Below are 13,980 nucleotides of genomic sequence, written 5' to 3'. Positions count from 1 at the left end.
TCATGGTGCAGTGCGTCCCGGACCAGCTTACTGGATGACATGCCAAGTACTCCACTCTCTGATCGGATTTTGGTTGCTTTCTGTGCTTGGCGCTCGGAGGCTCCAAAAAAATTCGAATTTTTTTCAAGAGGCCGTCATTTTGGGGCCAACGTTGAGATTTGGTTCCTCTTCGCTCGTTCTTTTTCATGGACATACATTTCTTTAATATCACGCATTAGTGACACCAGAGTCCTTCCATGTTTTTTCTGGTCACGAAACTGCCGCCTCAGTTTCATATAGCGCCAGCGCCCGCCGCTAGAGGCGCAACCGTGCATGAGAGGGCATGCGAACGCCGCTACCGCTGTGGTTGTGTGTGGGGCAGCCTCGGTATTCTAGCTTTCTCAACTTCCTCAACGATCGCTTTAGTTTCACGTAACTATTTTTAACATTGAATATAATTAAATTACTGCCTGAGCGTGTCTTCTGCGATGATATGAGCGCACGGGACGAAAAAAAAGCCGCTCATAACATGGAGCTTGCGGCGGTCTCAGACCAAAAAGAAGAAAGATCTGGAATTTTAAGAGCCAGAACCGCGATACGATTATGAGGCACGCCGTAGTGGGGGACTCGGGATTAGTTTTGACTACCTGGGATCCTTTAAAATGCACCTAAATTTAAATAAACGGGTGTTTTGCATTTCGCCCCCGTCGAAGTGCGTCCGCTGTACACGGCCGGGCGGTCCCGGTCCGGATTTGTTCGTCATCGCCGTTCGCCTCAACGCTTCGGTGGGCTCCGCTTTTTAATATTTGCCTTAAATTAAACACCGCGCATTCGCAACAAAAGGCCAGTGGTCCCACTTATCACCAGAGGAGTAAGCGCCAATTCTCCGTTGCGCATAGCGCCAGATTGTTCGCCGAGCACAGCTGTTCAGTTTCTGTTAAACTGTGGCATAGAAGGACTCTGTGGGCAGTATCTTATAACGAGATCAAAAGAATGAAATTGCTATTGCAAAGGGCTGCTACCGTAGAATACTTAATGACAAAGAAAAGGGAACTGAGCTCCTCCATGCGCTTAAGATTTCTTGCAAAGCGATGTCATTTCTGAATAAGATTTGGGTAGAATTAATGCAAGACGAACTTCGCTACTAAATGTCTTCCTAGACAATCACATGTAAGAAGACAGGACAGACAGACAGACCTGTCCTGTCTTCTTAGATGTGATTGTCTAGAAAGCGCAACCAATGTTTCCTATTACAATGAACCAACTTGCCCAACAACGCATCCTGCTAAATGCCTTCGGTGCGGCTTTTAACAACGGATTAAGGCGAACCTGAAGTGTTAGGACCTGCACAGTTGAAACTAGCTGTAATTAGGCAATTGCCTTAGCAAGCAGTCGTTTAGAAGCGTCAGTAAGCCCAGCACTTCACTGCTCGTGGTTTCGACGAAGAAACGACGAGACTAGGTATTTTGGTTCTTAATTCGCAACTATTTACAATATGTTAAAATGTTGCAATCACCGGTCCTGATATTCTTATCATGGTCGAAAAATGAAAAAAAAACTTTATAATTCGATTAAGAAAATAAATAAAACGTGTTGGTGCAAAAACAAAATACAAGCACGATCATTTATTTATCATGTAAAATAAGCGGAGCGAAATACAGATAGCACGGAGGCGTCCGGTCACAAATGGTCCACCATTCACAATGCAAGAAGTTTGTTAAAAGCATGACACTGATATAATACGCATAAAGAAATAAGATCAAACGTGAGAGGTATGCATTGGGAGGCAGGAAACAAACACCAGCAAACGAATGGCAATAAGTACAGAATGCATAGTCGATTGTTTCTATAAACAAGAAAGTGTAAAGCATAAGCATTTCATAACACACGGCTAAAGAACTCTCAAACGAACACAAGTAGCCACATCACAAATACAGCAATTTTTTTTAAATGGCTTGTTAGAGATACCACCTTTCTACTTCTTCAGCTGTTACTTAAACATGCAGACAAAACTTGCTCAGCAAATCACAATACAAATGTAGCTAACAGTGTGCTAATAACCTTCTTACTCATAGCAGCTTATAGACTTAAAAGTACGTGCAATTGAAGAATTGCAGCCCATCATTAGGCAAGACTAAAGGACAATGGAAAATAAAACAATGCATATTATTCTATTTTAACACTTGCATTTAAAGGAATTCTAATGCTATACCTTTCATAGATGGTCGGGGTAAGGGCGCTATTGCTGTGAACTACTCTATCCTGGTATAACACAAATTGAGGTTGCAACAAAGCATAAAGCAAATGTGTTCAGCGTCGGCTTCTCACGCTCCAGGGACACGTCGTCGCCGTTGATGTTGAAATTGTACGCAGTGACAATGTCCGAGGCGTCAAAGTGTTTCGCGCACACACGTGTATACTTCGATTCGAAATTAAAACCGCCACTTTCCTGCCGCGGTATGGCCCGCTTCCATTTCTCGCGCTGCTCCTTGTTATTAGGTAAACAGAACAACGACACCTTTTCGGTCGTGCCCTTGTAGCCGGAACGGCACCCAGGCACGCAACACGTGTTCGGCATCGTTGTCCCACCCCACCACTTCAACCAAACAGCCAAACACTCGAAAAATAGCACAGCACATGCACAGAACGTACCCGAAAGTCAGCTCGCCTCGCACTGCGCACGCATTACGGTACGCGAACGATGCCCTCTGTGGCACAGTGGCGCCGCGTCGCGGCACCTTTGGGCAGCATATGAACCTCTCCCATAGCGTGACGGCGGAGTTTCGTGACCAGAAAAACATGGAAGGACTCTGGTGACACATAATCGCTTATGATGAACTTATCTCTAACCGCAGCTGCAGATGACAATGACTGGTCGAGGCAAAGACATGAATGCACACTTCTTTTCTGTGCTTTTCTGAAGTTTACTGGCTTTCCTCTTTGCGTACGACTCCCGAGTCTTCTGTCCTCGTTTTCTGTTCAGGGGGCTCTCCCCCATGACCGTAAGCGCCTCAGTGATGTCGACCCCTATAACTTATGGGTCACTGCAGTGCTCAGATTGGGCATCAGTGTCTTGCACTGTCGGTTGAGAAGTCCCAATTTCCTGCATGCTAAAGCACCACCGGCTGCTATTCTGGCAGAGCCGCTCTCCCAGAAAGAGCCCCAAGGAAGGTAGGCGGTCGGTGAGGGCCGCTGTAATCAATCACCCCGCTACCCCGGCATTTCTTGATATGCTTGGAGAGAGGATTGCAGCAAAATTTTGAAGCCATTAATGTGGTGTACTTCTTAACGCACACGTGAAAGTGATGGACACATACCGTTCTGATATCATGAGTCTGCTTAGCCCGCAGGATCGAGACGCGCCGATCCGTTTCAGACAGGTCTTCCACATTTATGGTTCTCCACCTCTTTGTCTGCGTTGTTTTGTGGCATTGTCTTGGTACAGATGAACAAGGAGGAAGCTCACAATCTCCGAAAAATTATTAAAATTAAAATACAGTTTCAAACAACGCCCAAATGCCTAAAACTAACATGCACTGAATGACAACTATAGCAGCGCGTATAGCGTCCATGAGACGCAAGCAACATACTCTCGCCGTTTGAATTTCTTTCTAAGGCATGGAAATACAGAAGCAACACGCGAACGTAGCAGGAACGCAGTTCTTTGGCGCGAAACTCAAAGCATGCGAACGAATGTTGTACTTTACCTGTACACCTATTGCAAAAGGGCAATATAGAAACATGGAGTCAAAGTAAAAAGCGCAATGCATGGAAAATCTTGGTACTGACCTTGTCCAACAAATGGAGAACATAGAATGGCGAGCTCGTTTGCCTTGGCTTGTTTCCGCCACGGACACTGCCGTAGCGGAGACCGACTCCGTCTCGCTGAGATGCTGGTGGTATTATCGATGACGGATTAATCGCTTAATCGACTAAAAGTGTGCCGCAATACGCTTAATCGTCATCGATGTCTACCTTTCATTTAATCCATTCAATCGATTAAACCAGTTCGAATAATCGTTTTTCAGACAGTGACAAAAACGGCACGATAATTTCGACATCGTGTTACAACATGCGGAGCACAAGCAGCGGCTGTTTTCCTGCCGAGCCGGCGAAGCGCTTCCGCGGCGTTCGACCCACACGTCGTGCACGCTTCCCGGGGAGAGGCCGCCCCCGTGGAGAGGGGAGGCCGCAAGTCTTGGCACTCGCCGTCGAACCCTCGCTTTTTACCTCGCAGTATAGGCACCTTCCAATCGTCGGGCGGCGCCACCAGCGCGCTGCCATCTGCGCCACCAACGGAGGTGTCGCCAAACACGAAGGCGCTCCATTCGTTGTTGCCGCCGTGCTTGCATTGCCGGTATTGCTTCCCGTGGTTCGCGCATCCGTGATTTCAACGCTTCTGAACGGTGCAACGCGCTAGCTTTTTCTGTGGACATTGTTCTGCTACGTTTGCAGCAACCTTCACTCTTGGATTTGCCATTATCGCTTGTCAGCATCCAGTGAGAGACCGCCAACACCCGCGATGTCGCGGGTTCTGCATTGCGGCTTCAAGTCGGTTGACGGCCTCGACCAATACTTTCGGCCATCTATACTACGGAAAGGACGCCGCTTCCGAAACTTAAGAAGTCGCACAGATATTACACCCAAGTGCAAATTTTAATGTACTTGATGAATGTAAAGAAATGTTTCTTTTTTTGTCTACTCGAAGAAAGAACACCTAACTATTCATGTTGGCAGGGATGACTCCTTTCTGCAAGGGGCGATACCAGGCATTGAGAAGTTTTTTTTCAGCTGGCTTCTGCCTGCTGCAGCAAAATAAAACGTGTTCATTGGTATCTGCATGTAGTGCCAGACTTTGCTTGCCACACGTGATGGAAGAAAACAGTTCACATTTTGTACTCCTGCTGTGCAACATTCAATGTCACATTTATTCATACATAGCTGACAATGGTAGAAAACACTTAGGTAGTTGAAAAACATGACCATTGTGTACCACTTATCCCACTTCATGTGAAGGTATCATAAGCAGTTGCACTAAAAACATACAGCCTTACGCCTGGCGTCCAGCCTTACGCCTGGCGTCCCTTCACGACTGTGACAGTCTTTTACAGAGCAGTACCTCCGCCCACTTTTCTTCTTCACAGCTTTGGCAGGGGGCTGATCACACGAGTCCAATGACGCCATCGGACCTTTCAACAGGCGCACAGGTTCTCTTTCGGTTGCGAAAGACAGAAGCTCTAAAAGCGCACGCTGAACAACGGAGGCAATGGCAGCAAAGGGTCTCCGCGCGCGCGCGCGATCGCCTGGAACGCCTTCACGCTTCTTGCTTCGGCCGCCAGATGGCACGGCCTGTTCTGCAAACTGCATTGCAGGGTGCCTATAGGCGTACCACGTGAGAGGCCGGCCATAATGTTTGGTTCACAGTAGTTTTAAATCAATGCATACCCGTTCAGCTGCGTTGTTGCCCTGCAGAGTTGAAGCACTATAACCTACCGCGGTGCTCTGACGTGGCGATACAATGTTGGGCCATCACTAGTTGATGTCAATCATGTTGCGAATGCTCTCTCCTAATTTTTTCTTTCCTCCGTGCCCGCCCTCCTTCCGCTCTCCAACTTTTGTGCACAAGTTGGCCATTCGTGTAAACACGTGCGGCTCGCTCTGTGTGTTCAAGTCGCGATTGCTTTTTCGTGTGTATTGCTGTGTGACGTTGGTCAGGCAATAATGCCAAGCGATTGGAAAAGAAGTGCCATGTGGACATTGCTTACTGAAGATGCGAAGACAAGGAGAGCCAAGTGTGATAAATATGGTAAGCAGTATTCTGAGTCGGCGACGGAAACCCTGCGATACCACCTGCTGCCCGCCCACTTCATTAAAGGGCCAAAGGGGCATCCTACGAGGAAAATTGACCATGACGACGATGCTCCTCCTGCTCAGAGCTCCAATCAGCCTGTCCAGGTAAGTTTTTAATCATTCGCTGTTTAAGAGGAAGCTTTAGCTCGGGGGCTCCTGTCTAAATACATGGGAAAGGAGAAATCGTTTTTCTCGGCAACCACTGCACCAAATTTGATGAAATTTCTTGCATTTAAAAGAATAAGTTAAAATATAGTAACTGCTGGAGACGAAATTTCGATAGATGTTGTCAATGTCTGTGTAAAAATTATTGAAAATCGCAAATTTTCAGAAAACGGAACTATGAAGCTTACAACTCTAACTCAGCAATGAAAAATGATATCACAATTCTGTAAATTTTGTTTAATAGTACATCTAAAGCGGACAAAATTGATGCATTATATATGGCTCTCGCATATACCACCAATATGTGAATAGGACTTTTGCGAAACCTTTGCAAACAGTGTAACAAATTCACGCCAGATGTAAATTAATAAATCAAATTTGTCCGCTTTGGATATTCTAGCGGATTCAGTTTACAGAGCTGCAATACTTGTTCTTAGTGCAGAGCTACGAATTTGGGAACTTCCTGCTTCCATTTCTTGAAATTTCCTTTAAAAGAATTCGGGCCCTGAATGAAAATTCCGCTTCCAACACTCACTATATAATTTAACATTCTCTCTGAAATGCAACAAATTTTTTTAACATCGTTCCGTGGGCTATCGCAGGAAAGTGTTCCTGCGTTTTATATGTATTTCAACAGACGGCACTGAAGTTGGACCTGAGCTAAAGCTTCCATCCATCACTGTGTCCTTTATTTGTAAAATCAAGTCGCTACTCAGTTGCACAATAAGTTCTTCTGTCATTGCTGATTTAGTTGCATGCTCATTATGAGAATACTAACGGTCTTTTACTGAGTTAAGGAGCCACTTAAGGCTGCTTTCACTAACATTTTAACTCGGCGTTAAGCCAGTGTTAGTGCCTAACTCGCCAATGGAGCATTACGTTAGTGACTTAGCGCTGCCCTAAAAGCGTGCTAGAATCGGCCTTTACTCACTTAAAGCAAAAGTACTGTCCGTCTGAGAGCACAGGCCGGTTATTATTTTGCTTTACGAACTCAGTGTCTCCTTCTAGTCAACGATTGCCTTACGATTTTCTTTCCGTGTTGTGTTGCCCCTGTCTGCTTCGTCCTGCAACGTAAGCCTTTGGACATAAATGTAACGTCTTTTCACAATATACGCTTGGTTTAATTTAACAGGTTGAACAAAGTGTTGCTGGCTTGGCAGCAACAACTGGAGCTGCAACTAGAGAACCACTAATGCCGCTACTAGCACTCAAGGCTCTGTTTCTTCCCCGTTCGCGGGATCCATGGAAAAGTGCCTCCCCAGTGCTATGGTATTTGCCATATGCTCTTTGCTGTGGTGTTTGCCACTCGCGGTCGGTGATTTTTGCAGGGCGAGAAGAGGACTTTCTCAGGGGCTGCGACGACGTCACTTTAGCTGTTGGTGTTTTTCAGGACAAGGAGTCCATGAAAAGCATGCTACTGATGCTTGCGGCTACATGATCGCGCACGACGACCTGCCTCTGAGCGCGCCCGAGAAGGATGGCTTCAAGACGTTCATGAAGATATTGCAGCCACTCTACAAGCGTCCCGCTGAGCCTACCGTCACAAAGACCCTCGAGGCGAAATACGAGGAACTTGGGGAACATCTTGGACGGAGAATTCAAGCAGCCGATCATCTTCGTCTCACGGCTGATCTTCGGTCGCGCGAGAGTGTGGTGCGGTCGTAGCTTGGCCTCACGGTTCACTTTAGAGAAGGGGAATATTTCCTGGGAGTTTTGAAAAACGAGAGACGGTTTTCATTTACCATGACACGTAACCAAGTTTTCTGTGCGTACCCCTAATAAACAATGCTTTACTGTTTTAGGTACCAAACTAGTGAATGTCGAAACTGGCGTTAAGTATATGCCAGAAAGAAAAACAAGCTTGAATTGAGGCATTGAAACATTGAGGCAACTGTCCGCGAATAATTTGGTGCCGATAAGCACATTTCCTGTGTAGCCCATCTCCTAACCCAAGCATGTATAGGTCAAGCTGCCACTGGCCTAGCAGTGTCCAAAGCCCCTTCGGAACTGGAAGCACATGACGTTCTGGTGGTCCCGAAGAACGAACAAGATGCTGATCGAGGCTTTGCTGGAGGACGTACCTCACGCCGATGCCCCCGACGATGACGGTACACCACTCGTCGACCTTCGGTCGCTGCTAATGAAGGTGAAGAGAATCGTTCGCTTCTTTTGCACCAGCGACGCTGCGTCACGGATATGGATGGAAATGCAGCTGGAGGACAAGAGCGAGCATGATGCGTTGAAATTAATCCCAAGAAGTCAGGACCAGGTGGAATTACTGTTATTACATGTTGCAGCGCTTATTGAAGTTGTCCAAGCCTGTCAGCCGGGTCCTCTTACAGATGCAGAGGCGAAAGCCGCCCAATATAATATCTAGTGACTAGCTTGACATCCTTGGCGAAGTGAAGGACCTACTAAAGCCACTAGAGGAAGCCGCGCTTATGGTCTCGAAGGGTCCTTCTGTGACACTTAACGATGTAATCCCCATAGTGCATGGCCTAAAGCAGGTGAATTACCTTTACTCCATAATTTAGAGTTGGAGTGCTACTCTGTACTCACGTAAACGCTGACAGTTCGCGTGTCACAATGTCCATGAAACATGCCTGAATTTACACTGTCGGAACAGCGTACGTGCTGAAAGAGCAGTGGCATGATATACACTGTTGTCTTTAGAATGTGATAAACATTTATTTTATAGAGTACCCACAACTTCCAGTCCAGTAACCCCGTCACACTCAATTTGCAGCGAAAACTGCTCTCGCAAATGAACACACGATTTCATGGCGTCGAGTACCTGCGCCCGTGCGCTATCGATCGCGACGATTTTCGACCCACGGTACAAGAAGTATGTTTTTCAAACATGCTCCGGCGATGGCAACGATCCTCGAGCACTTAAGTATGTTAACAACATGTTTTATTTATTTATTTATTTATTTATTTATTTTATTTATTTATTTATTTATTTATAGCAAGGAAATGCCATGAAAAGAAAACCTTTAATACAATTTTCACTAATAAAAACATCGTGCAGGTGGAAAAGTTGCTGAAGAGGTTGGTACTGCCGGCCGTGCTCTAGGAAAGGATCTCGCTAGGCCGAATACGACGCCTCCTTCTTATGGCATCTGGACAGCCCCTGACCAGGCACTTCTCCGTCACTGCACTAGCTGGTACAATGGATCAGAAATCGGAAAGCCTTCGCCATTGAAGGCATGCTGTAACAACCCAGTCGTTGATCGTCGCGCCAATCCCAGCCCACTGGAGACCTTGCAGAACATGCGCGTGGAGCAGGAGCACGTATTTCAAGTAGCGATGGATTTTTTGCCGATCCCAGCAATATCTGTCGCGTTGGAGCGGCTATTCTCACACGCTAGCTGTTTGTGCGGCCAGTCAAAAAAGGTGCTGGTTGTCACCCAAACGCCACAGCCAATTAACATTCGTTGACTCTGTGGAAAAGAGCATGTGGTTCAATAACATGAGCCATTAATTTTCTTCTCTCCCTATCCATATGGCAATTTTTCGCATACTTTAGTTGGTGTTACGACTTTGCACCGCTGCGACCACTATTACGACTTTGAGGTGGTCCCGTAGCGCTCGTCACCCGTTTCGTGACAGAGCGTTGGTAGCGAAGACTCCGAGTCAGGCGTCGATGAGAATAACGAAAGGGACTTTATACACTATATACAGGTCATTATACAGGACAAGATCGGATCGGCGCGGGGGCCTAGAGCTCACAGCAAACGCGACTGTTCCCGCTCGGCGACGTCCGGTGAGACTCCAACGCGTGACACATCTCACTCCACTCGAGAGCGGCACTCGGCTCCCGGTGAGTCGGTGGATCCGGTTTTCCAGGCGGTGGCGTCGGGACTTATAAAGCCCCGAGAAACGATTGTTACTCAAAAAGCCCAATACAAAGCCAGCACTCGACGGTCGTCCGAAAGGTCAAACCAGCGACCGCACTGGCCACCCGCTTCCAAGTTGCCATGCGCGGTGACCTCCAGGAAAAAGGAAATACGGCGCCGGGCTGTCTAGCACTTTGTTGCACGTTTGGACATGTCGCTTGCCGATGCTTCTCCGGGGACGCCGCTGCCTGACGGCTCAGCATCTTGACTTGTCAAGGGAGAATTACGGCGCTGTGCCTTTCGGCGCAGCCCCGGGTTTGTCCAAAGGGCGTTCGCAGGATAAATTCTGCATCTTGTAGATTCGGAATCCGGGCTGGTGGTAATGGCACAACATTGGACGTCACCTTTCACCTGTGTCGTTTTTCTCATTAGGTGCCATTTTTTTCTGTTTGTTTTTAATGCTTAAGTGTTTCACTCAATAAATGCCATGTTTAAGATATATTGTTTATTCATTCACTAATGACTAGTGGCAATTATAGTTGGCATTTAACAAATTAAATATTATTCTTTATCAGAACTTTATACACTTGTATTTCTTATCCTGGTTCCGCCTTTCAAACATTAAAATCGGGATTTACGTCAGTTTATCCCTTTGTCAAGCACCCTGGGAATATGTCGATTAATCGATTAATTCATCAAAAACGCCCATCGAAAGCGGTTAATCGTTAATCGATTAAAAAATTAATAGACCGTCCCTAGGCATGTTCTCTCGGTGTTAACTCTGACTCTTTAGACAGCTGAAAGCGCGAATCCCGCCCGAAGGGCAGCTCTCCGCTGTTAAGCTGAGGAGCCACTCTGCTCCAGCTGGGACACAAAGCGGCACCTGCACATGATAGCGCTTCTCGCAGCCGCCGGACGAGGAGCGTGGCTGCAGCAGTCCAGGTCCGCACCTCCTGCAGTTACCACACGGGGCATCGTGTGATCCTCTTGGTAAGCTGCCGCTTCATTTTTAGTTTTTGTATATGCGCCCTTCAGCAGGTATTCGTATTGCCGAAGCTGGCAGCGTCCAAGCCTAGCGCACAACTGTAGTCGAGCAGTGGAGCGCTGGTTCTGTGTACAGCCGGTGGCAAAGTGTGCTGCAGTGAAGAGCAAGCACGGACCAACGCTGGGATTGAACGCAAGGACTTCCAGAATTATTTTCTCGATTAAATCAACAAAATGTTCCGCTTAAGCTTTTAGAAATAAATGCCATTGAAAGGTACTGTGTAACTTACTATATTTCATATTTTTACTTGGAAAGCCTCACTGTGCAATTCACGGCTGAATATGCCTCAAAAACCAAATTTTCTCAAGTTTGGAATTTTTTCGCTCACGCGCATTACGTTTTTTAATCTCTGAAACATCTTTATCGGATTCTTCGCCTTCTGGACAACTTAGAGAAATAGTTGGAATGACTACTCTGAGAACATAAAATTTCATTCAAAATTTCGAAATTCCACCTTTTTGTACCTTCTTATATGTGTTATATTTTAACAAAAGTAAAACAAATTCACTTCAATTTAATGTGTATGAAAGAGCAATGTCTTTTATTTTTACGAAAAATATTTCCCAGTCATGCGTAAATATTTTTGTTTTCTATAACTTTTTTGGTTGCACTAGGTTTTCCAACAAAAACAAGCTGGGATAATGTTTGTCATAGTAACGCAATAGTTAAGCCCCGATTTTTTAAAGATATCTAATATTATCGAGCGCAAAGTGTGCATCATTTGCCGTGGAATGTGCTATGCCGGGATGACGTCAGGCCAGCTTACGGCAACAGTTATCGCCGCTGTCCTTCCTCCTCTCACTCCCTCTCTAACGGTCTCGCACAACGCCTATATTAACACGCTTCAAAGCAATAAACGTTGTCTTGGCCCAGCCACCACTGCGTATGGTGCGGATTCTTCAGAATGACTCAGCAGCATTGCCGTACCCGGATAGGACCCTATGTGCATTAGAATTGTAATTAAACGGGCTGATAACGACGAAACGGGCCTTGAAAGTCTGGTACGAGCTTCGTGGAGAATGCGGAGGTAGTGCGTTGCTGTCCGGTGCTCGGAAATCAACGCTCGTGGTGAACTTGCTTTCCCGTCACTGTTTGGATTCCATCACTGCCGAGATGCTGGGGTCTCCTAACGCGCGTCACCTGACTTGAGCGCTAGAAGCATGTGAGAACCGGAGCCGAGAGCCGCATTATGAAGCTGGAATTACGATGCCGTGACCACCACGGCATCACGAGCATGAGCATATAGCCATCGGCCCAAGTAAGCATACAACTTACTCCACTGGGAAGGCATAAGTTCTGGTCAGGGTAATAATGTCATGCTATACCGGGTGTCCCAGCTAACTTGAACCAAGGGTTTAAAAATGAAATATTGGGGTCAGGAGAGTGAAACTACCTGCATATTGGTGACAGGCATTTGGCGCACCACAGGAAATTTTTTGTATTGCAATTACTTAACTAGTAATTAAAATAATTTTTTTAAAATTTTTAATATTGACTTTAGACACTAAGTGTGATTCGCAAAGTTGGAGAGCACTTTCAGAAACCCCCATTCCATTATTCGCCATAAAGAAAACCTTACGTGTACCTCTTTTTTCGAGCTCGAAAGAAAGCCCGCGAAATACAAAAAAAACCACGTGACGAGCGCATTCGCGCGCCGCGATCGTGCTGCTCTCAACCGTGCTTTCAGTGAACGAAATCAGCTCCGGTATTCATTCGGCGGCCCCGTTTCAGAGGCAGGCCGATATCTTGGTGGTGGTTTCTTCGGCCGTGTCAGCCAGTTCGCGCGTGACGGTGTAAATTGCAGCGAGTGCGCTGCGCTTTGCAGTCGCGATAAAGACTGCCAAGCTCGAAGTTTTCAAATGAGAGGAGTTTTATTTGCCAGTTGCAAAGAAAATAAAAGTGGCGGTTTATGGCTTGGCTGTGCGGCGATGACAGCCGTGGCATGCGGTTGTCCTGACTCCATTTCATTTCGGTTTCTTACCAATTATAAAAAGTGCTCGAATAGGTCACCTTGTGCGACGATACAGCTATGGCATCTTGTAACCAAATCAGCCGTTGCATTTCGTATGACAGCCTCAGGCATGTTTAAACAGACTTCCGTTATTTTGTCTTTAAGGTCTTGCGGTGTGGAAGTTGGTGTGCTGTACACCTTGTCCTTGATATGACCCCACAAAAAGTAGTCCAGAGGTGTCATATCAGGAGACCTGGCTGGCCAGTTCACGGGACCTAGTCGTCCTATCCATTTCTGCGGGAACGCTGCGTCGAGCCAGGTCCGAGCCTTGGCGCTGCTGTGCGCGGGGGCGCCATCGTGTTGAAACCACACATTTGTGGCCCTGGCGAGCGGTAGATCCGAAAGGAAGTCGTCAACGGGTCCTCTGAGGATATCATTGGTGTAGCGATCTGCTGTCAGCGTCTGGTCGAAAAACACAGGCCCGATCAAACTACCGTCGAAAAGTCCACACCAAACACTAAATGACCACTGGTACTGGTGCTGCGTCTGTAAAACCCAGTAGGGATTTGAATCGCTCCAGTAATGAGCATTGTGCAGGTTCACCTGTGAATTGCGCGAAAAACTAGCTTCGTCACTCCATATCACTTTGTTCAAAAAATCCGGGTCGTCCTGCATCTTTATCAGAATCCAATTAGCAAAATCGGTCCTGTTTTGGAAGTCCCGTGGCAACAGATTTTGATGAAGCTGTACGTGGTACGGATGCAGGCGGTGTTTGCGCAGTATTCGCCAAACTGATGACCTGGAGACTCCGGTATCCTCGCTCACGCTGCGCACGCTTGCTTGGGGTTCCAGAGCGAACAGCGATAAAATATGCGTCTCGAAGTCCTCGTCAAAAACAGGTGCTCTGTGTCGTGTGGACGTAAAACTGCCCATCCGTCGCAGCGTCTCGAAGGCACGCAGGATCGTTACTGAACTTGGCCGCCTGCCTGGGTGCCATTGTTGCATAAGGTCTGCAGCGCGCCTTCTGTTCCCATGACATGCACCTAGAGCCAGAACCATGTCTGCTTTCTCTTCATTTGTAAACGGCATGTCTGCAGTGCTAGTAATCACTACACCAAAGATTCAGTCTCGCATGAGAGTGGCATAAGAAG

The sequence above is a fragment of the Dermacentor variabilis genome, chromosome 2 (assembly GCF_050947875.1).
Source record: "Dermacentor variabilis isolate Ectoservices chromosome 2, ASM5094787v1, whole genome shotgun sequence".
NCBI lineage: Eukaryota > Metazoa > Arthropoda > Arachnida > Ixodida > Ixodidae > Dermacentor > Dermacentor variabilis.
This window is presented reverse-complemented; position numbering follows the sequence as displayed.